Source organism: Grammomys surdaster, unplaced genomic scaffold, assembly GCF_004785775.1.
Source record: "Grammomys surdaster isolate TR1022 unplaced genomic scaffold, NIH_TR_1.0 233, whole genome shotgun sequence".
In the NCBI taxonomy this organism is placed as follows: domain Eukaryota; kingdom Metazoa; phylum Chordata; class Mammalia; order Rodentia; family Muridae; genus Grammomys; species Grammomys surdaster.
This window is the reverse complement of record NW_021604678.1, coordinates 4,257,139-4,281,911: the sequence shown is the minus strand read 5'-3', so window position 1 is coordinate 4,281,911 and position 24,773 is coordinate 4,257,139. Positions and strand designations below refer to the sequence as shown.

General features: G+C 45.4%; 1 pseudogene; it reads right to left on the bottom strand.

Moving 5' to 3' along the window:
- Positions 1 to 9,978: 9,978 nt before the first annotated feature.
- Positions 9,979 to 12,504, bottom strand: LOC114626315 (annotated as a pseudogene).
- Between the last annotated feature and the right edge of the window lie 12,269 nt (positions 12,505 to 24,773).

Here is a 24,773-nt window from a genome sequence, read left to right as displayed (position 1 = left end):
CCGTAGCCCTCACTTTAAATCTATGGTTCTCTGATGGAGGTCAGATTTCCTTCCTCTTCAGGCAATAAGGCTTGGTGATGGCTTAACATCATTGTCACAACTGAAATCTGAAGGGTGCTACTGGCATCTAGTGGACAGAGGCTAGCTGTATTGCTAAGTACCCCACAAAACACAAGGGATCCCTTCAACAAGGAAACAGCCTGCCAGAACTACTCAGTCTAGTATGCAGTAGTACTCAGTCAATCCTCTCAGGTGGCTAGTACTCAGTCCAGTACTCAGTAGTGTTAGAGAGAAGGGCAGGAAAGGAGAGAGACAAAGGAACCCTACCCTCATCCGTGTTTCAGTGAAGCTCGTCTTGAAATGACTTCCTCCTTGTTCTTCTGGTGTGACTGTGGCTCTCCTGGCTTCCTTATACTCTCTGGATCACTGAGAACAGTGAGGGATTGTATAGCATGTGTGTGTGTGTGTGTGTGTGTATGTGTAAGAGAGAGAGTGTGTGCATGTGAGTGTGTGTGAATGTGTGTGAGAGAGCATGTGAGTGTGTGTGAATGTGTGTGAGAGAGCATGTGAGTTGTGTGTGTGAAAGAGTGTGTGAGTGTGTGTGAGAATGTGAGTGCATGAGAAAGCATGTGTGTGTGAGAGAGAGCATGTGTGTGTGAGAGAGTGTGTGTGAGAGAGAGCATCTGAGTGTGTGTGATAGTGTGTAAGAGAGAGCATGTGTGTGAGTGTGTGTGAGAGACTGTGTGTGAGTGTGTGTGAGTGTGTGAGTGTGTGTGTTTGAGAGACCATGTGAGTGTGTATGTGTGAGTGCGTGAGTGAGCATGTGTGTGTGAATGTGTGTATGAGAGACAGCATGTGTGTGTGAGTGTGTATGTGAAAGAAAGAGTGTGAATATGTGTGTGTGACAGTGTGTTTTGCACACTCGAGAGTGGATGGCATCTCCCTAGCACAAAACGCTTTATTCGATGTAATTTGATAAAGTGGGAGCATGATTGAATTTCGAGGGCCAGCGTGCTTGGGCCCCAGCGCTCACCCCATCTGTGTCTCCAGGACATCTTGGTCAAATGCAGGTGCTGGCCCCACCCTACCACTTCCGCCTCGGCAGGTCTGAGGTGGGGACACACGTTTTCGGATGCCTGTCTGCTATGATGTGGATCTTGGTTGTCATCTTGAAGGATTTGGAATTACCGAGGAGATACATCTCTGAGTGTGTGTGTGTGTGTGTGTGTGCCATGAGGTAGGCTGCCCCCTCTGACAGGCAGCCCATGTGTCTTACCACCTACTCCCACCTACTTGCCTTCACTTATGAGCAAATGTGTCCATCACGGCTGCTCCAAGCCTCTGCTGCAGTCACACACTTGGGATGAATGCCCGCAGGGACCCCTGAGTGCCAGGGATGTCCCAGACCTCCAGTGCCAGATGGAGGCCATAGGGGCATCAGCTCTGTGGGCTGAGCAGCTAAGATATGCCTTCAGTCACTGCTGGGCTACCCGGCACCCGTGTCAGTCAGTCTAGTAATGTGCCTTTTATAATATGCATGAACTGCATATTATAAACTGCTTGACACATTAAGTTTGATTTGACTTGGAAGAGTTTTTCTTTTGTTTTGTTTTTTGAGGGTTTTTTTGTTGTTTCTTTTTGTTGTTGTTAGGTTTTTTGTTTTATTTTTTGTTTTGTTTGTTTTGTTTTGTTTTGTTGGTGGTGGTGTTTTTTTTGACAGGGTCTCACTCCATCCTCTGTTGAACTTAAGAGCTCTTGACTCTGCCTGCAGAGTGCTGGGATTACAGGGGTATGCCTGTGCATGCATTTGTAACAAGATCACAGGCAGTGCTGAGACTGAGGACCCCAGTACAGGCTAGCTAAGTAAGCCAGCCTGTGACCCTGACCCAGCTTTGTATGCTTACTCATGACAGAGAACAGAGAGCTACAGAATATCCACTAGACCTGAAGTAAAGGCTCAAGACTTTGAGGCAATTCCTGAGCAGTAAGTGAATGGTTCTCTCAAAATCAGAAGGGTTTCCACAAAGCTTTGGACACTGTTGGCTGAGAAGCAATGGATTTCTTTTTTATGGAGTACTGAAACTTTCTGAATTCAATTATGCTTGTAGTAGCTGATAGTCCCTCTCGGGCATTCACAGTCTTCCTCTCACACCACGTACAGCTTCTCCTACGCTACTGTGTGAGTCTCTCTCAACAACTGCCCACATCTTACAGGAAGACTCAACTGAAAACCTCAGAATTTCCCCGTGCGATCCATCTCTGCCCTGCCAACATCTGTGCCTGGGCACCCTTGCATCTGTTACTGCAGGTGACTACCCTCACCGCCTTTACGTCTGGCTCTCCCATGCACATGCTGACACGCTGCTCTTCAGCATCCTTCTCCTCCCCCACATACATAATTTCCATGGCCTGTATGTACAAAGCAAGTGTGTATCTTTTTGCTTATTGTTTGTTTTCATTGTACAAAATGTAGGTTTCCCTAGATGAGGAGCTATTGGCAGTTGGTGGCTTCTGGGGGACAGTCAGTGTTCTTTGGCGCTGTGGCCCCTGGGAGGCGATGCATGCTCCAGTAGATGGCCCTATACCTGTATACATCCAGGCAGCACTAGATGTCTCAGTCTCAATGGGCTGTTTGTTTGTTTGTTTGTTTGTTTGTTTGTTAAAGAACATGAAGTTGGGAGGAAAGCATGGTAGGGAATTGGGGAAGAATCAAAAGAGAGGAAGTGGGGAATAGATTTAATCAAAACATTATGCACACATATAAAAGAGCCCTTGATGGGGAGACTTTTGTTAGAATTTGTCTTGAGTTAAGAACTCAGGTGACATGTTCCAGCAGACGGAGAGTGTGAAGACATTGCGATCATGACCGAGTTTGATTCCTGGGACCCAGATGTTGGAAGAAAAGAACGTACTTTCATAGATTGTCCTCTGGACCACACATATGTGCCTTGGTAACAAGTGTACCTTAAATCACAAACACATACCATGTACACACACACCACTACACACACACACACACACCACTATACACACACACATAAATGCACACACATGCACATACATTCACATACATACACACATGCACACACATACACACATTATACACACACATAAATGCACACACATTCACATACATACATACACGTGCACACACATTAAGTTGAGAACCCTTAGGTGTCCCAGGATTGTGTTGTCATCCCTTACTGACAGCACACATGACGAGTGACCCAAGCTAAGCAACCAAGGAAAAGTGAAGGTTAAGATTGTTTCCAAGCCACTGCCAAAGATGGCACTGTGCAGCTGGCGATCTGCCCTTGAACATGTCAGTCAACTAGAAGTGTCCACACAAAGCACAGGGTGAGTTCCCCAAATCCAAGGCTCTGAAAAACAAAATCCTTTGAACTCTGAAACATTTTGAGTACCACAACGTCACAAGTAGAAAATTCCCCACATGCCCTCCGTGACAGGGTGCAGCCAAAACACAGGAGCTAGGACACCAGGCTGTGGTTGGGAAGTGTGCTCCAACAGATTCGTGTGTCACAGGCTTGATACAAAGCTTGTGGATAAGTTATTCAGTGGTATTTGGGTCATCAGAGATCAGTGGACTCATTGATGGCATTTGGGGGGGATGAGGAAACTAGAAGGTGGGATCTGGTTGGAGGAATTCACCCAGGGCAAGTGCCTTTGGAGATGTATCTTAACACCACTGCCCCCTCCCATTGCTCTACATCCTGGCTTTCATGGGGCAAGCATCTTTGTCTGCCACATGTTCTTTGCCATGACATCAAGCCTTATCATGAGAAGCCATGAACTGAAATCTCTGAAACTGTGAACTAAAATAAATGTCTCCGTCTGCTGTTTCTGTAGTGTGAGAGGTTAGTCCAACACTTTGCCTGTACATTATGTATCTGTATGTGCGTGTGTATATGTGTGTCTGCATGTACATCCTCATGTGTATGTATATCTGTATGTGTGTCTGTATGTACATGTGTATGTGTGTGCATGTGTATGTTTTGTGTTTATGTATGTATATTAAGGTATATGTAAATCAGGATGAATTTGAATTTAGAGTTGGCTCCATCCCCAGGATGCCTCATTATGCACATGTAAGTATTCCTTGTAGGAGGAGCTGAGGTGGGAGGAGTAAGGAGAGGAAGAGGAGGAGCTAAGAGAGAGGAACGAGAGAAAGGGGAACATGGAGGCAGATGTTCGCGTGTCTGTAGCAGTCAAAGGTAGTTGGTATATCTAGGTTGGGTTTTGGGTTACACTTCTGATTGTATGGGCATCTTGTTACTGATCATTACCAAATATATAAGCTTTCGGATAATTTAAGCATTAGAGTCTCATTTTCCTACTGGGCTCCCATGGATAGCAGGATGGTCTGGGCAGATTGGCAGAGCCAATTCCTAAATCTGAATTCAAAACCCAAAATAATTCTCATCCTAAGCATTTCTGATAAGGGATTCTCAATCTGTATGAGAAGAGCCATTTTTGAGACACCCAATTATTTAATATTTGACAGAAACCCAGTTAATTTTATCATTTCCCCTACTAGTCTTTTTCAAGTACAAAGTCCCCAAAGAGTTGCCTTGTGAGGTAAGTGCTCGGGCATAGGCTCGTTTACACTGGGGCCTTGTGCTGTCCACAGGGGGCCTCCCTGCTCCCTGTGAGACTTCTTATTATCCTCTTCAAAAGCCTCTTCAAATAACACAAAGCTTGTCTTTGGAAGACGGTGAATCTCGTTATTAGACAGGGGAATCAGTGTGTACAGATGCTGGCTCCTTTCCAGCTCTCTGACAAGGAGGCGGTGCTCACAGGGGGCTTGAAATTGATGCCAACTCACTCTTCTATAGACACTGCTCTCCTACCTGTGAAACAAACACACTAACTGGAGGTACAGGCCAAAGAGTGATGTTCAACTTGAATGGAACAAGCCAAAGGTATTAAGCACACAGAGCATCTCTCCAGCATGACATCAGAACCTTGCTCTCTGATGAGCCTGATTCCCCAGGGAAAGACAGACCTCCCCCCCAAAAAAAATGCATAGACAGTATTTAAGAAACTACCACCAAAACTGTCCACATCGATGTACGAAGTTGTTCATGCATAGCCGTACATATGCATGTACGTTCACACACAGAGATACACACACACACACACACACACACACATGTTGATCCCTCTGAAGGAAAATGAAATAAAGAGAAACACAACCAATCAAGATGCAGAGTTATGGACCCAGTCGCAGTGGGCACATCTACAAGACTCTCTGGTACCCAGTACTCAGGGAACATGGCAGAAGAGGGATGGAGAGATTTCAGGAGCAGAAGGATAAGGGAGTTTCTTGTGCAACTGGGTCTCCTACGAATGTCTGAAGCCACACACATAAAGTCCCACCAACACGACTACCTAAACATGAAGCGAATAAGGACCACACCAATGCACATGCCAAAGTGAACAGGAGAAAGCCCACAAGGCTTCTACCCTACACAACGAACTCCAGGCAACTCGGGGATGCTGAAAGCTCGAGAGCAGAGCCTCCTCAGGGAAGAGCACACCTGTTGGTTGTCCTGTGCCAAAACACAGGACAGCCCTGAAAACATCCATACAGGAAACGTTATACAGCTGAGTGGGTTATATTTAGAAATACACATTTGCATATATGCATTAAATAACAATTACTGAAAAAAAGAGACTGAATTTAAAGGAGATTGGGAAAGGTATATAGGTTTCAAGAAAGAAAGGGAAGGAAAAATGTTATAATTATATTGTAGCCTCAGAAGTTTTAAAAAGAAAAACAAATAAATTCACACCAAAGCTGGTTGATTTTCGGAGGTGTCTGGGCAAGTCGGTAAGAACATCAAAGGCAGATGAAGACACAGCTCAGGGATGGAGCACAAGCCCAGCATTTGTCAGGACCTATGTCCATTTAATCCCTGTGCTTTTTTTAATGCAAGAAAGAAAAAAAAGAGGAAAGAAAAGAAAAGAAGAGAAGAGAAAAGCTGGTGTTGGTGGTTCACACCTTTAGTCCCAGCACTTTGGAGGCAGAAGCAGACGACCTCTGAGTTTGAGTCCAGTTAGAGCTCTCTCTCTCTCTCTCTCTCTCTCTCTCTCTCTCTCTCTCTCTCTGCATTGCATACTAACATTAATGACCATACTTAAGAATCAGAACACACATGAGTTACATGGTGAAATACGGATTAAGCTTTGGTCTGGTAGTAAACAAATAAAAATTAAATATATGCACACTTCCTCACCCTGCCCATGAATAGATAGGCCCTAAAACAGGTGAGAAAGACCAAACCCAGATTTTAAAAAAGAAGTACTGTAAATACATGTGGAGAAGTGTAGTTGTCTTCTGGTCCTGTGTCTCAGTGTCTCCATCTCTAAAATGGGACGCACAAGTCAAGGCTGGTTATGTGTTAAAAGTGTGTCCTATCCAACAGGGCAGTGAACAGGGTCCAGGGGACCACCTGAAAGAGAGAATGGGGAAACAGGCGAATGCAAAGAACCATGGCTTGTCTATAGGCTGACCAAACCGTTATTCGAATTTTTTCACACAGGGGTTATATGTACATAGAGGCAGGATTGCGGAAGGGGATGATGCAGGAGTGTAGGTGTTCTCAGGGGGAGTACAGATATCATCCAGAGCACAGTTTTGGTTGGGTAAAAGTTCACAAAAGAAGCAGGGATCAGGTCACTATGACTCTGTCTATGATTCACTTGTTCTTATCTAAGCTGGTACTTTCCACCAAGGCTACCTATTCACAGGGTCTATGACTATTTGTTCTTATCCAATCTGGTAGTTTTCCACCAAGGCTGCCTGTTTACAAGATCTATAGCTATCTGTTCTAGGGTCAGTGTTTTCCCACAGAGACCAAGACTTTGTGTTAGCAGGCATGTATGTCTGACTTAGGCATATGGCTGATTTAGGCCTTCAGTGTATAAGCAAGGTTGCTCCTGACAAAAGTGAAGGTGTCACATGCCTGGCAGGTGGTTACTTTTAACTGCTCTCCTGCCTGCCAAGTGGTGAAGGTCTCAGAATACATGTTCTGCAGGGCAAGGCTCCAAGCCCTGAAGAGCTGGGCCTCTGCTCACAGAACAAAGTACTCGCATGTACTCCCCTGATCTTTTTATTTATCCACCCACTACTGTTGCTTCTGTTTGCAAGTCAGAAGGAACATGCTGTGAGCAGATCATTGTGAAGGGAGAAAAGACCTAGAGTGTTTTTACCCCAGGAAGTTCTTATCAGGAGTGCTAGCTGACCAATAGCTGCCTTGCTGTGATGACGCATGCCTGTAATCCCAATAGTTGGGAAGCAGAGGCAGGAGGATCAAAAGTGCAAAACCAGTCTTGGCTACCTGTAGGAGGAGCTAAGGTGGGAGGAGTAAGGAGAGGAAGAGGAAAAGGAAGAGGAAGAGCGAGGCGGGGGGAGGGCAGAGATGTAGGAGGATGGAGAACCACACAGGTACGGACAGCAGTCCCGGGTAACAACTTATCTTTAGATTAGCTAATTGGGAAACACCTCTAATTGTATGGGCATATTGTTATTGAGCATTACCAAACATACAAAGCCTTCGATTAATATTTAAGCATTAGAGTCTCATTTCCTATCTGGCCCATGTGGATGGTGGGATGATGTGGGCAATGCCCAGCCTTGTGGAGACAGCGTGAAAGATTGGCAGGGCCATCTCCCATGCTGGCATCTCATGGGTAGAAGGGCTGGTGTCTCTGGCTGGCCATTTCTAGCTGTGGCACGCACATTGTCTCTGGCCCTGGAACATATCGGCAGAGCTAAGCAGAGTCGCTGCTGGTTAGATAGTCAGCTCAAGAAAACCCCAATTTAAAATATCTCCTGCAACAGCTACCAGTGAATGTGAAGCTAGCCTGTGCTACCAGTGAATGTGAGGCTAGCCTGGGCTACCAGTGAGTGTGAGGCCAACCTGGGGCTTGCTGACACCTTCACTCAAAACAAAGGAATGAGGAAATTTTAAAAATTAAGAATACATCTCCAACCTCTTCCACTGAAAGAAGATCTGATGGTTTTACTGCAATTTCAAGTTGCATAATTAATACCAGTGGGAGGATATTCAACAGAAGAATTCACGAGATGTTTCCTGGGGTTCAATTGCAGCTGAAAAGGAAAAAGTGAATCACAGCATCTCCAGGGCCTGGTGGGAGGCGTAGTTAGTACAGCTCTCACCAGGCAAGCACAGTCTGATGCTGAGCACAAAAAAAAAAAAAAAAAAAAAAAATCCACAATAAAAATGCCTTTTGCTTTCTTATCAAGAGCTTGGAATAGCATGTGGCTTTAACAATGGCTTTCCTGGAAATCAGAAATAAATAACTCTTCTCATCCATATGAAGTAGAGACAACGACATACTCTTGATAGTTAGCATGAAATTTAACAAGCTCAAACCCAAGACATCTGTGGCTCAGTAGCCAATAGGAATGTTCTAGGGTGCAAGCACTGTAAACAGGCCCCGTTCCTTCTGACTTGTAACATGCTGGGTGGTGGGTGTGCTTCCTTTCTTCTTTTTCCCCTCTCTGTTACTCTGGTGGCTCTAACTCATCCTAAATTCTGGAAATTAGACATGATCCTTTTGAAAACAAAGCTTCAAAGGAACCACTTGATTTCCTCTCAACTCACCACGAATCATGGAGGACTAGCTGTTGGCCAGATATATGGAGGTCTTAGACCACGTGTCAGGAGCCTGGAATCTGGGAGCATGGTGAAATGTATTCCATCCCTTGTAGGGTCTCCAGCCATTTCAGCCAGTGCTTCTACCAAAAACCAAGCCATCCTTTCGAGGTCCTACAGTTGCCACTGTAACAACTGCACAAGATCCAGTCAGTCAACAGCCTGGCATGGATAGAGAAGGGGCTCTTGAGATCCCCATCCCTACATGAGGAATGTGGTGGTTTGAATACGCTTGGCCCAGAGAGTGACACTATTTGAAAGTGTAGCCTTGTTGGAGTAGGTGTGGCCTTGTTAGAGGAAGTGTGTCACTGTGGATGTGGGCTTTGAGACCTTCCTCCTAGCTGCCTGGAAGCCAGTCTTCCCCTGTTTGCTTTTGGAACAAGATGTAGAACTCTCAGCTGGAGCTGAGCACCATGTCTCCCTGGATGCTGTTATAGAACCATGAAAGGACAGCATGGTTTCTGGTTGCGTACCAGCTAGAGATGGCCAGAGACCATGCAGGTTGGAGACCCCACAGGTTTCCCTGCAAGGGACAGCATGCATTTCACCATGCTCCCAGACTCCAGGCTCCTGACACGAGGCTGAAGACCTCCATCAGTCTGCACCTTCCAGGCATATAGGACAATGCCCCCTAGCCCCTCTACAGGTAGAGGGTGTGACTACAGGCCACAGAGCCTCAAGACATCTCTATATTAATGAGATACCTAAAGGCCAGAGGGTGTAGCCAATTAAGCATTCCTTCCCAGACCCTCCTCCTTGCATAAGGCATTTAACCTTAGGCCCGCCCTGAGAATACCAGCATATAGCTTCATCCATTTTCCACAATGACAATAAATATCTTAAGACCATGGACTGTCTCTCTTCTTCTTTTTTTTTCTTTTTATCTCATCTGTATTTACCTTTTAAAGCAGAATGTGATTGGGCACTATTATTTCCATTCACAAGCCTTGCTGAGAGTTACAAGACCTAGGGAAACTTAAGGTTTTGTTCTTGGTACTTGGAAAAACAAGCCACTTGGGGAGCTCCTGTCAAGTTGTTTTAACTTATATTTACTTCTAAGACTAGCACATGCAGAATTAACTACAGGGAGTGAAAGTTTTAAGATGTAACTTAAGCCGTCTTAATTTGGTCAACTAAGGAATCCAGCTCAACAGCTAAACACTTCCAACCACAGAGTTAAGATTAACAGCAGGTTACATCTTACAACAAACGTTCTACCAACCTCTTGAGTCAGACCTATAGTATCACAGTATCACACGTAGACATTTTATCTTCCCCTTAGTTTTCATGCCACACAGACGTTTTAAATGTTAACAAAAATAAACAGAAATCATGGAAAATATATTATCAGAAGGAATGAAGGTAAGCATCAAACACATAGTTCTGGTGAAGCTTAGTCTACTTCTTCCATGCGTGATGTGTCGCCATCTCCTTCCAGGGGTGGCATTTCTTCAGTTACAGCAGCACTGGTCTCATCCACAGTAGGATCATCCTCTTCAATACCTAGGCCAAGCTTGATCATCCTGTAGATCCTGTTAGGATGGGTCTGAGGATCTTCCAGACTGAAGCCAGAAGACAGGAGTGCAGTTTCATAGAGCAAGATGACCAGATCTTTCACAGACTTGTCATTCTGGTCAGCCTCTGCCTTTTGCCTTAAGGTTTCAATAATGGAGTGATCAGGGTTTATCTCCAGGTGTTTCTTTGCTGCCATGTAACCCATTGTTGAGTTGTCTCTGAGGGCTTGGGCTTTCATGATTCTCTCCATGTTTGCTGTCCACCCATAGGTTCCTGTGACAATACAGCATGGGGATGTCACCAGTCGGCTTGACACAACCACCTTTTCACCCTTTTTCTCCAAAATATCTTTCATAATTTTGCAGAGGTTCTCAAATTTTGTCTTTTTCTCTTCCTGTTTCTTCTTTTCTTCTTCATCTTCTGGAAGTTTCAGTCCCTCTTTAGTAACAGACACCAAGGTCTTGCCCTCAAATTCCTTCAGCTGTTACACACAATGCTCATCAATGGGCTCAATCATATAGATTACTTCTAAGCCATGCTTTCGGAGACATTCCACAAAGGCTGAGTTAGCAACCTGGTCCTTGGTCTCACCTGTGATAAAATAGATGTGCTTCTGGTTTTCCTTCATTCTGGTGCAGTAGTCTTTCAGAGACACCATCTCATCCCCAGAAGCAGATGTGTAGTACCACAACAGCTCTGAAAGCTTCTTCCGATTTTGAGAGTCTTCATGAATTCCAAGCTTTATGTTTTTTTGAGAACTGCTCATAAATCTTCTTGTAGTTCTTTTTATCTTCTGCCAGTTCAGTAAATAGTTCTAAGCATTTCTTGACCAAATTCTTTCTGATAACTTTCAGAATTTTGCTTTGTTGCAGCACTTCACGGGAAATATTTACAGGGAGATCCTCAGAATCCACCACCCCTCTAATGAAATTCAGATATTCAGGGATTAACTCTTCACAGTTATCCATGATAAAAACTCTGTGAACATACAACTTGATGTTCTTTTTCTTTCTGTTTTCAAACAGATCAAAAGGAGCACGTCTTGGGACAAAAAGAAGGGCCCGGAATTCTAATTGTCCTTCAACTGAAAAATACTTTACAGCCAAATGTTCTTCCCAATCATTGGTTAAGCTCTCGTAGAACTCTCCGTATTCTTCATTAGTAATGTCATCAGGATTCCTGGTCCAAATCGGCTTTGTTTTGTTGAGTTCTTCTTGATCAATGTACTTTTCCTTTTTCTTCTTCTTCTTCTTCTTCTTCTTCTTCTTCTTCTTCTTCTTCTTCTTCTTCTTCTTGTCACTATCCTTCTTCTCTTCTTCTTCTTCATCAGAACCAGCATCTTCTATTTCAGGCTTGTCATCAGACTCCTTTTCTTCTTTTTCTTTCTCTTCCTCCTTCTCTTCCTTTTCCTCAGCCTCATCATCACTGACTTCCTTATCACGCTCCTTCTCCACAAACAGAGTAATGAGATAGCCAATAAACTGAGAATGCTTCTTCACAATCTCCTTTATTCTCCTTTCCTCCAAATACTCAGTTTGGTCTTCTTTCAGATGCAAGATAACCTTTGTTCCACGACCCATTGGCTCCCCTGTGTCAGTCCTCACTGTGAAGGATCCCCCAGCTGAGGACTCCCAGGCATACTGCTCATCATCATTGTGCTTCGTGATGACAGTCACTTTCTCAGCAACCAAATACACAGAATAAAAACCAACACCAAACTGGCCAATCATAGAGATATCTGCACCAGCCTGCAAAGCCTCCATGAAGGGTTTGGTGCCTGACTTGCCAATAGTGCCAAGGTTATTGATCAAGTCAGCCTTGGTCATTCCAATTCCAGTATCCACAATAGTGAGGGTTCAATCCTGTTTGTTGGGAATGGGATTAATGTGCAGCTCTTTCCCCGAGTCAAGTTTACTAGGGTCCGTCAAGCTCTCGTATCTGATTTTATTCAGAGCATCCAATGAATTGGAAATGAGCTCCCTCAGAAAGATCTCTTTGAGGCGGGGGGGGGGTGGCGCACGCCTTTAACCCCAGCACTTGGGAGGCAGAGACAGGCGGATTTCTGAGTTTGAGGCCAGCATGGTCTACAGAGTGAGTTCCAGGACAGCCAAGGCTACACAGAGAAACCCTGTCTCGAAAAACCAAAAAAAAAAAAAAAAATCTCTTTGTTCGAGTAAAAAGTATTGATGATCAAGAACATTAACTGGGCAATTTCTGCCTGAAAGGCAAGGGTCTCAACCTCCTCCTCTTCCATTGGTTGGTCTTGGGTCTAGGTTTCCTCAGGCATCTTGTCTGAATGAGCACGCACGAAACGTGACTACCCGTACCTGGACTCTGAAGCAACTGGCACCGACTGTCTCTCTTCTTTGGGACCCACCGTAGGGAATCGTGGAGAAGGTTTTCACCTACCGAGCCACCACCTAATCTCCTGCCAATGACCTCTCTACGATTCCAGCCACAGGGACCCAGCCAAACGAGTTGCCATGACCAAGAGTTGGGATGCAGCCAGAGCTCATCCTACCCCCTCTCCTCTTTAGCTGGAGGCCGATCCAACCCATATGCCCCCATCTTGACCCTTACGTGGCCTCTCAGCGGCACCTGAGAACACAATTGGTTCTCGGCCTCCTTTTGGCCCGGGGACCCCCCAACTGAAGAGCTCCAGCCCCCAAGGGACCTCAGACTGTGTTCTCCCACCCCGAATGGAGTCCTACAGCTTTGCATAGCCCGATGTCCACTTGGCGCCAGAGTGGAGAGAACACAGTCAAATTCCCACGCCTCCCTCTGCCTCTCTGAGCTGCCTCTCTGAGCTGCCCCTTAGGGAGGGCAGATTCGGGACCCACAGTTCAACCCAGAGGACCCAGGCACACCACAACCCCATATGCTGCCATGTTTCCATCTTGATGATAATCCACTGAACCTCTGAACCTGTAAGCCAGCCCCAATTAAATGTTGCCCTTGTAAGACTTGGCTTGGTCATGGTGTCTGTTCACAGCAGGAAAACCCTAACTAAGACAAGGAGATACTGGAAGCTGATGGCTACTGTAGGAGGGCAAGTCAGATTTTTGCAGAGATATGCCCCGTGGTAGGTGGTCCATGCTCCAGAGGATGGCACCCGACACCCATGGACAAGACTAACAAATCAGGAGGAGGAATGAGGGACATGAAGCTAGGACAGAGATGTAGGAATGTCCAGGGAGTCTGTGAGGAACTGGAGAAAGAAGCAGGTACTGGGTATGTCTAAATACGCTGTATCATACATGAAACTACTGACGAATGAATTTTTAAAAAGTCTTTGAGAGGCCCTGTGCTGGCCATTCCTCTGAGCTCCTCTGGATGCTTCTGTGTGTGAAGCACATATTTAAGAACCTGTTTGTGTTTCTCTTTCTTACGAATCTGCCTTCAAGGGTCAAATTTACAAGACCTCAGCTGTGAATGTTATGTCCTGACAGAAAACTAGATTTTTACTTTTCTGAATGGAGTGGTGCTCACTCCTGGGCAGCTGCTGCTTTGAGGAAGGCTCCCATTAAAAGCAGACAGTCAGACAAGCCTAACCTCCCTGCTCAGGGCACCTGCTTGGGGAGCCTGCTCTGAGTGCCTGCTGGGAGTGGTGCCTGCTCGGGTGCACAGAAGACGCCAGACCGCCAACCACAGAGAGGAGCCAGCACCACATTCTTGCTGTTTTGGCATTTTTTTTTGGTTCTCTTCATTTTAATTTTCAACCCTGTGATCTGCAGGGGACCAACACAGTAATATCATGTCTTAGAGCAGGAATCTGGGAGTGGGAGCCCGGAGCACCCAGCAGAATTCCCCTGATGACCATCTGCTTGGAGCTGAAAGGAGCAATTATTTTGCTTTTGTCAGGAACCCAAGGTGCAGGAAACAGCGGCTAGGCAAGGTCTGCCATAGGCACAGCCTGGCCAAGGCAGTTTGTAGGAGTCCATAGGGTCTTCGGGCAGAGTGGGACACCTGGAAAGGGTGTCATGATCTTCTCTGCAACTTGCCTGCCCTGCCACTCCAGGCCACAGCATTGGCTGGCCCGGGCAGTAGCCACCACCACAGGAGCCTCGCTGAACAGTGTCCTCCCATGGGCTGAAAGGGTTCCAGATCTGACTCTGTGAGGGAGAAGGGGAGGAATCAAGTTTGAGGCTCTGCTGTATCCTGAGCCTTCTCCTTCTTGAGGGTGGAGTTTAGAGTTCAGAGTACACTCTGCACACTAAGACCATAGTGATGAAAAACTCAGACCTCTGAGATTGGCAGCCACACAAATAGAGGGTTCAAAGAGCCAAGTTACTCTCCATCACCTCCCACCCTTCCCCTCCACCCCGCCCCCCTGCTCCTCCAGGAGACAGACAGAAAGTGACTGTAAGGTCTGTCATAACTGCAAAAGGCAAGCTGTCACTTCTCTGAGTCAGAACAGTGTGCCTCCAAGCTTGCCTCTTATAAACCCCACAGTTCTGTTCTTTCTGGTACCCCCAACTTTGCTCATAAGACATTGCCAGAAACTCCAGTTCTGTTTTTCTCCTCTCAAGATAATTCCAAATTCACTGGGTGTGCCAGTATGACCCCAGCTTTCAGGAGGCTGAGGCAGGAGGATCGTGATCTGGAGGCTACTGGTCTGAGAGGCAAAGAGAAACTGGTTTTGTTCATTTGTCTAAATCACCTGGCATCTGGTTTTCTAGATCTGCTTCTTGAACACTCAGGTGTGTCTACCTGTCTTCTACATGTTTTCTCAGTTGCCTGTGTCCAATCTCCGACTTGGACACAGGGCTGATTAACACAGATGGTGAGGACTGCCTGGCTTAAGTGGAATCTTGTCAAAGCACAGACTCAGAGTTTTTGGTACAAAAAGGCAAACGAAGATGCCCTGCTTATAAAGACATAAAAAAAAAAGGCCACTATTAAATAAAACAGGCCTGTATCAGGATCCTGTGTTGAAAGACAGGTGAGACTAAAGATCGTCACTGCCATTAGGATGTAGCCTGAGAAGATGCTTATGAGACAGGAAGAGTCCGGCCAGAAGCAAGGGAGGCTGGTGCTGAGCTGTGGCACTGGCTTAGAGAAGGAGGAATTCTCACCCGCAGAACGAAGCCCTCGCCACCCCTTTCCATCCCACGCTGGCTGCTTCATGTCCAAACCAACCACAAAGCCAAGCAATCCTAAGAACCAGACCAGAGCCAAGCTCCCAACAAGATGGCAGCCAGACAGCTTCCTCTAACCACTCGAGGCTTAGAGCTCCACGACATTCTTCTCCACCGTGCACAGAATGTCTGTGAAGCCCAGAGGACATTCTGTGTCTTCCCAGCGGGTATCTAAGATCAGAACAGCTGTCAGAAGCCACATGATAGAGGGCTAAGGGTCACCTTTGTCCTGTTCTTAATAAACAGCCTTTTGTGATATGGCCTTTGTATGTTTATTTGGGTTTGTTGTTTGAGACTGTGTCTCTGCAGCCCTAAGTGGTCTGATTAACTCTGTAGGAAAACCCAAATGCATCCATTCTCCTGCCTCAGCCTCCTTGAAGCCAGGATTACAAGCAGGTCCACAACCCCAGGTTTTAAAGCCTTTTAAATTGTGATTTTAGGAGATGAGGAGATCTCTCAGTGGTTAGAGTACTAACTGCTCTTTCAAGTGTGTAATTCTCAACACTCACTCTGGCTCACAGCCTTCGGTAACTCCCATCCCAGGGGACCCAACACTCTTCCAGCGTCCTTGGTAACCTCACACACATGGGATGCAGACATACATGTAGGGAAAACACCCATCCACATCAAAATATTAAGTTCTTTAGAAACTGTGTTTTAATCAACTTTGTTGTAAGCAATAGATACAAAACCTCAGAACAATGAAAAAAATCAAATTAACTTTTCATCCTGCAGCTTCGAATGCAACGAATTCAAATGAATTCTTCTCAGCTTTAATTGCTTGGGTTCTTTCTTAAGTAAGTCTATAACTAGTGTTTACAGAGTTAAGTCAACTATTTTCTCACTTGGCATTGTTTTACACTGACTGTTTCACAACACACCAGTATATTATTCTTAATAATATATTGATAAGACATATTTCTATTTAATAATTTTTTAAATAATTTGTTATGTTTTTCTAAAATTTATTTTTATATGTGTGAGTATGAGTGTGTGTGTGTGTGTACAACTCTTGTGTGAAGAAGCCTGTGCAGATTAGAAGAGGGTATCAGGTCCCCTGAAGTCACAGTTGTGAGCTATGATATGGTTGCTGAACCTTGGTCCTCCGGAAAAGCAGCCAGTGCTCTTAACGACTGCTCTAGCCCATGTATCCTTATGTTGATTTATTTCTCCAAGAAATGGTCTCAAGTGTGGTCTCAGGTCAAAGGCTGTGGTGTTTTGTGTCTTGTAACACTTCACTGTGTTTTCTGGAAATATTTGTACTAATTTATGTATGGAATATTATGGGAATGTTACTTTCTCAAAAGCCTTACCAGACATTGATTTTATGTTTAAGATGATTTTACCAGCATAACTTCCATTTCATAACTTGGTGGTGTTTGTTCTGGTGATCATTATAGAGACTAGGTCTCTCCCCAAGGGTTGTGTTTACATTGCTGCTGTATAAACAAGGCTGGTAGTTCTCCAACCACTGATACGGTAGGACTGACCCTGCCCTGTGGGTTTGAGTCTATCCCCTTGGTCTCCTAGGTGTTCATTACTTTTTCATTCATTCTATTATCACCAACATTCCTCCCGTAAGTCACATTGACTAGAGAAGGTTTTGCTCAGTGAACACAGCTCTGACTCAGGAGGAAGATCATCAATCCAGCCTGCATTCCTGGCACCCTGTTTTCTGGTGGCTGCACAGTCTAATATTACCATAAATTTTCCTGTAAGCTGCTTGATTTTTAGATTCCCAAGCTCTCTGATGAACTGGATTTCCAATTCATCAAATATGCCTACCGTGTACTCGATGTTGTGCTCTGCACAACAGAAAATGAAATGGGGGCTATGTTCATGACTTTCTGTTCGTTTCTGATCTATAGCATGGCTTTGGGTTAAAGGAACATTTCAACACTATCGTCCTGAAGTACCTTACAGCTGCTGAAAGGAGACAAAACTGAAGTCTGTGGTACCCGTGCCACAGGGTAGGAGTCAAAAATCACAGTCAAGTTTAATCTAAAATGTAAACAAAACAAATGTTTGAATCATGTTACAGAATTGACAGGAAGTCAACCTAATTAGCTAAAAAGGACATGCAGGATCTCGACTTTTGCAGGCATCAGTCCAAATGAGGAAACCATAGCACAGAGGAAATCAGACAAAGGCCAGTCAGTGTCACATGGACGATACCATATGAGATGACCCAAAACGTCAGGTGGAGAGCCCAAGGCTTGCAAGTCCAGCCCTAGGGAGACTGAAACAGAAATATCATGAATTAAAGGCCATCCTGGGCTACATGGCAAGTTTGAGGCTAGACTGTGCTACTTGTCTCAAAAACTACCCAAAGATCCACACCTTTAAAAAAAAGTTATCACAGCCGGGTGGTGGTGGCGCACGCCTTTAATCCTAGCACTTGGGAGGCAGAGGCAGGCGGATGTCTGAGTTCGAGGCCAATCTGGTCTACAGAGTGAGTTCCAGGACAGCCAGGCTAAACCCTGTCTCAAAAAACCAAAAACAAAAACAAAAAATTATCACAAAAAGAAAACAGCTACTATTTATTTACATTTATTCTGTGTGTGTGTGTGTGTGTGTGTGTGTGTGTGTGTGTGTTCATGTGTGGAATCAGAGGACACCTTACTGGAATCAATTCTCTCCACCATGTGGATGTCAGGAATTGAACACAGATCCTCAGGTTCGGTGGCAAGCATCTTTACCCACTGAGGCATCCTGCAGGTTCTTATTGTTCCCAGTTCCCCCGCTGCACCCCCACCATAAGAAGGGTACCCAGTTGGGAAGAAGGCACTCTGGCTTGCTTCCTTCCTCATCTCCTCTTTCCTCACCAGCCGTATAGCTAAGGTGCTCACCCAACCACCCACGACTTTCACAGGAACTGTGATGTGGGGAGTGGCCACACCCAGATGCAGAAGAGCTATGCCACAGCTATGTTCCCATGGCAAGAACAGGAATTCCTCCATTGTAATAGAAACAGCTACATTTCAGATCTGAATTGTAGATAACAAACAACAATTACTACTCTCAAAGTTAGACAATCCCCCAAGATCTTGAAGCTAGCAATAACAGAATTGAAGATTAACATTGCATACTGCCTCGTATCTCTGAATATTTTAATTTTTTGTAGGAAATTGGAATTTTCCCCCATGGCCTTGCAATTGTTAACTAAATTACTTTTTTAAAAAAAAATTTTAATTCTGTCTCAGCTAGATATTTGCTAACTCATCGCAGGGACAAATGCAAAAGGTACAGAATAGACAATAGTCTATTCTGTTCATTGTTGATTTTTACACACACGAATGATGTTTGTTTGTTTGCTTGTCCGGTCGTTTGTTTTTGACTCTGCTAAGATATTTGAAGTCACAGCCGAGATGGAGGTAGGGCTGTCTGGGGAGAATTGGACAGTGGAAACGGCAACCTGGAAGTCAAGAGGCAGAATTTTAGCCCAGTTTCCAACAGCGCACCTCTCCAGACCACAGGTACATCATGGAGAAGAAGAAATCAGCGAATGGCAGAGTTTCAAAGATCCTCTCTCTAGTTTTAGGTATCTAGCAATTCGTGATGTTGGTAGCTTTGCACTGGCGCCAGAGGTGTGGGTACAGCGCCCCCTACTGGCAGTCTCTCTGTACTGCCCTTTAAGGAGGTCCCGGTCAGATCAGCGCAGCAGCCAGCAGGTGGTGATCAACTTCACAGGGAAACGCTTGTTTATTTTAAATAAATAAATAAATAAATAAATAAATAAATAACAATGAAATAAAATTTTAGCGTAAAATTTTCTTCCTCTTCTCTCCCTCTCCCTCCCCCTCCCTTCCCTCTCCCTCTTCTCCATCCCTTCCTATTCCCGTCCCCAACCCCTCCTTCTCCCTCTCACCTCTCCCCCTCCCTCCCCCTCCCTCCCCACCCCCGTATTTGTTGATACAGGGTCCTATGAAGACCAAGCTGGCCTTGAACTTGCCATGTAGTTGGTGATTATTTTAATTTCTAGTCCTCCTGCCTCTACCTTTCAAGTGCTGGGATGACCAGTGTTCCCCACCAGGCCCAGTGATACTGGGAAATAATCCCAGGGTCTTACACACTCTAGGAAAGCACTATAGCTGCTGATCTGCATCCTGGGCCCATCATAGGATACCCTCTGAAAGTAAGAAAAACAAATGGATTTTTCTCTAAGCTGTATTCATTTGCTTAAATCGGACCTGGACGAGGCCAGTCCAGGTCCCATCAGCTTCAACATCCGCCAGCTAAACCTGCTCGCCTTTGCCTGCTAAATACAAGTTCCAGGCAGTCATCTCTCTGCAACTAGACTGGCCTTCAGATGTCTCCATCCATGGAAACTTTATGGTATCTCATGCAGCCCTTCCAACTTGAACTCAAGAAAAACACATGCAGAGATTTTAGAAATGATTTTTAAAATAAAAGCCTGAGCTTCAGCACACATTGAAGCAGCAGCTGGAGCCGGTAATCATCTAGACTCACTTGCCCCTCCCTTACCCCTCCCCACCACTTCTTCCTAAACCCCTGCACCTACCCCCCCCACCTGGGATAAAGTTCTGTCAGTGCCAAGTACCTTATCCTGCCACTTGCTTTCCCCATAAGCACAACGCTCTATAGAAAAGAGTTGAGCAGGCGAGAGGGAGGCCAGTGTGGATCACTAAACACTGAGAAGTTGTGAGAAAGACAGGTGGTCAACCCTGTCCCCAAAAGTCAACAGCACCCAGCAACAAGCCTTGTGAAGGATGCCAGCTACCTGGGAAGCCATCAGCCAAACCATAGTACCACAAGGTTTGAAGCCACCCTGTTTGGGGAGCTAGGCAGCCATGGAGAGCTGAGACTCATTCTCTTGCTCATTCTCCATTGCTTCAGTGTCTAAAGTGTTAGAAGAGGACTTGGGGTCCATTTCCGTGAGACATGATAGCCCAGCTATCAGATACCCACAGGGATGTGAAACAAAACTCAGAAAGGATGGAGCTCGGCCACCACTCATGGGTGCCTAATCCAGATCAAGAGTGGAAAAGTCAGAGTGTATGTGGGGCAGTCAATAGAGAGCCGCCAATGGGTGTGGGTCCCCCCTTCTTCCCACACCACAAGGGAAATGGGCAAAGGCAGTGTCTTCTTTATCTCAATCAAAAGAAGAGAGCTTATATTTTCAGCTTCCTTGGAAAGCTTTAAAACATTTTCAACGAAGTAGAGGGACAGCAGACGTATTCCTGAGACACTCATGGTGACAGCAAGGCATTTGGGGATCAGTCTGTTTTTCTGGGGTTTCTAGAATACTGTGTGCTCCATGGACCAAACGTGGCACTCAGGAAAGAAAGCTGGTGAGCTGTTTCCTGCCTCAGGACCAGTGAGAAGGACAGAGAGGAACCAGTAGCAAACAACTGCAAGAGATCATTCCATTCGTTGTTCTTATAGAAGACTGGAATTCAATTCCCAGCACCCTCATGACGGCTCACAGCTGTCTGTAACTCCAGCTCCAGGGAATCGATACCCTCTTATGACCTCTGCATGTAAACAAAAACCTACAAAGGGCATAGATCAGTGCCTGGTTCGAGATAAGTGGTAGTTTTCTATTTTAAAGAAACTCACCGTTAACCCGAAGTACAGAATCTAGCTCCTGTACTGCAGTCAGACACAGTAAGGAAGACATGAGAAAAGTTAGGGCCTGAATGGCCTACATCGTCTATGAGTTAGAAAACTAAGAAAGCAGAGCCGACTGTAAGAAAATGAGAACCAGAGCGAAAAAAACCTAAGACACTTCAGGAGTCCCCGCCCAATGCCCCCTGGCTGAGGCACCGCCCCTCTCAGAGCCCTCTGCCTGAGGCTCCGCCCAGCGCCCGCTGACTGAGAGAGGCTCCGCCCAGTGCCCGCTGGCTGAGGCAGGCTGTTGCTTTCAGTATATTTCCTGGAGACACTTCATCCTCCCATGTACACTTTACATTGTTGTTTCTTGCTCCTTCCTTGTGGGAAGCTATCCTTATCACATCATTGCCATTAACAAGTCTGTGCGCATGCGCTGGAAGGTTTTCCCCGCCTTTATTAATCTGACAGTTGGAACACGTCATGTGGCCTGAGGCAACAGGAGCCCATCAGAGACTGCCACGTCCCAGGCGAGCTTAGCTTTCTATATAAGGGAAGGGTTTTAGGCCCTTGGGGTCCCTCCTCGTTTGTGAAGCTTATGCTCTCCCTCTCAAGATGCATTAAAGCTTATACTGCAGAAGGATCCTGAGTGTGCCGCGTCTTTCCTGCTGGCGGGAGGTTGCGCGGGACACTTCCTTCCTTCCTTCCTTCCTTCCTTCCTTCCTTCCTTCCTTCCTTTCCCTCTTTGGGTTTTCTTCTTAACCCACTATGTCTTTGGTTTGCTAGCCATATTTAAACTTTCGCTTCACGTCAGCCAGTGTCTCATCTTAGTGTCTCATCTTACTTTTTGTCAACTCTATCAGCTACAGACAGTGGATTATTCCACCCCACACCACAACACTGTCGTATACCTTTCTGTCTTCCACGGGAGTCTGGATAAATAGAAAGAGACTGCTAAAGTAGAGGCAAGACCTTAAAATGTCTTAAAGACACTTGGGAACATTGTGATAGAGTAAATGAGGAAAGTTAAGAGATCTCAGAAGAGACAGCATAATTTACATAAAAACTGAATACTTGATACACCCAACTCTGCATAATGCGGAACCATCTGTTCAGAACATATGTGTAGCTGGTTCTCTTTCTAACTGGAGGAGACTGGAATGTTAGAAATTGAGGGATTGCTGCATGTCACAGCTAATATATGAAGTCACAGCTGACATGTGATGTCACAGCTGCTATGTGATGTCACAGCTGCTATGTGAAGTCACAGCTGACATGTGAAGTCACAGGTGACATGTGAAGTCACAGCTGACATGTGATGTCACAGGTGACATGTGAAGTCACAGGTGACATGTGAAGTCACAGCTGACGTGATGTCACAGCTGATAAGTGATGTTGCAGCTGATGTGATGTCATAGAAGATCTGTGATGTTGCAGATATGTGATGTCACAATAGATATGTGATGTCACAGCTGATATATGATGTCAGAGCTGATATGTGATATCACAGCTGATATGTGATATCACAGCTAATATATTAAGTCACAGCAGATATGTGATGTCACAGCTGACATGTGATGTCACAGCTGATATGCAATGTCACAGGTAATATGTGCAAGGTAGTGTTTAGAAGCAGATCTCCTGACTCCACAGTTCACAGCTTCCTCTTGCACTACTACAAGAGTTCTAGATCTAGGTCCACCAGGTCTAAGTTCCAGCTACGTCACTTACTAAATATTTCACCAAACTTCATTAGCTTCCTCTCAAGTAAAATGAGAGTCATGACAATAGCTTGTTCATGAGTTTGGGAGGCAGTTAAATGAATATTTAGTTAAGTGTCTATATTATATATTCAGAAAGATGCCAGCTCTCATTACTGTGCTTACCCAAGGAAGGCTTCTGGTAACTGTGACCCTTCTGACAACTGATAACCAGCACACGCAGCTGTTCATAAGCTGCACCACATCTTTGCTTCTGTCTCTTCTAAGGTGTTTCTTACCCACTTCATCCCTCATCAGCACCAGGATGAAACAAGACAGCCAAGGTGTGGGGGAGCAGGGGAGCTGAGATGCAGCCCCACAGAAAGCTGGTGGCCAAGAGGGGAGAGGAACTGCCCAATCTGTCAGACCACTGTTAAGGTAGCTTTAAAAAAAAAAAACAAATTTAATATACTGTGGAAAGCAGGAAGATGATCGCTGGGGAAAAATGAATACTTGGGGATCTGCATGGAGCTTTTGTGTGCGTTGTTGAGTGAAGAGGTATCTATCCCCTTAGTCAACCAGGGGTTTAGAGTGGGGAGGAATTTAATCTGTTCCTTGAGCCCATTTTTAACCTAAAAATATGTTTTAGTGGTTAGAGTGTTGGGAAGAGAACCAGTGCCCACTTGGAGTCAAGCCGAGGGAAGGAAAACATGAAAGGGCCTGCCCTGTGCAGAAGAAAGGGAGGAAGCATTTGCACCAGGAACAACTGGGCAGGCTCAGTCCAAAGGGTTAATTTGACTCTGCCACAGTGGGGGATGGGGAGAAAGTTACACCGGAGGACACAGGAAAAACCTTCACAATCTCCACTCATTTTTTATTTGTGTTAGATGAATGAGGACGTTAAATTCAGCTGTGTTTATTTCTACTTATCCCATCCAAGAAAGCCAATATTTTAAATTCAAGTTATTTTGTTTTTATTTATGTATTTTTGAAACAAGGTCTCACTCAGTATGTAATTCAGGATAGCCTAGAACACACTATATAGACCAGGCTAGCCTCAAACTCACAGAGATCTGTATCTATCTGCCGCTGCCTTCCAAGTTCTAGGAATAAAGGCAAACACCACCTTACCCTGACTGAGTTTGAGTATAAATGATGTACAGGCAACACGTTTTACTGCTTCACTTTGTTTGTATGTGTTGTTGCTTGGGGTGCTGGATAGTGAGTGATTCTCAGGTTAGGGATGCTCCACCTACATTAAGAATCCCTTCCCTAAACTCCATTTACAAGTCAAGTCAGCCCAACGACCTCCTGTTATATCTGTAGCTCAGCATTCTCAGCCATCATCAGAGAAGCTTCTCCTGGCAGGGCACCAGGAACAGCCCCACAGCTGGACAGTGTGCAGAGAGTGGCAGATATTAGAGCCTTCAGTCCTAAATGGATGTTTCCATTCAACCCTGCCCTCGGGGCTCAGGAAGCTACACAGAAAAGGCAGAAAGATTGTAAGACCCAGAGGGGAGGAATAGGAAACAGTGTTCTGCAAACACAACACACTGGTCCACAAATGAATCCACAGAGAGTGTGGAAGCATGCACAGGACTTGTACAGGTTTAAGTCAGATGGGGTCCCACCGCTGAGACAGGGGAATGTACATGGGGCTTCCACTTCTAGCCAAGATGCTATCTGCAATTGACACCCGCTTCTGAAGAAAGACTGTATTCAAAACAAGCAGGAGGCACTTGTGTCTTGAATGACTTACAAGAAAGTTGAGACTTTAAAAAAAAACGGGGTGTGTGTGTGATAGCACGCACTAGTGATACACACACACAGGAGACAGAGGCAAGACTGTGAGTCTGAGTCCCCTTGGATTGAACCTCAGACCTGGACTGTATAGTGAGACCTTGTTTAAAAAGAAGAGGGGACAGCTGGGCAGTGGTGGCACATGCCTTTAATCCCAGCACTTGGGAGGCAGAGGCAGGCGGATGTCTGAGTTCGAGGCCAGCCTGGTCTACAGAGTGAGTTCCAGGACAGCCATGGCTACACAGAGAAACCCTGTCTGGAAAAACAGAAGAAGAAGAAAAAGAAGAAGAAGAAGAAGAAGAAGAAGAAGAAGAAGAAGAAGAAGAAGAAGAAGAAGACGAAGGAGA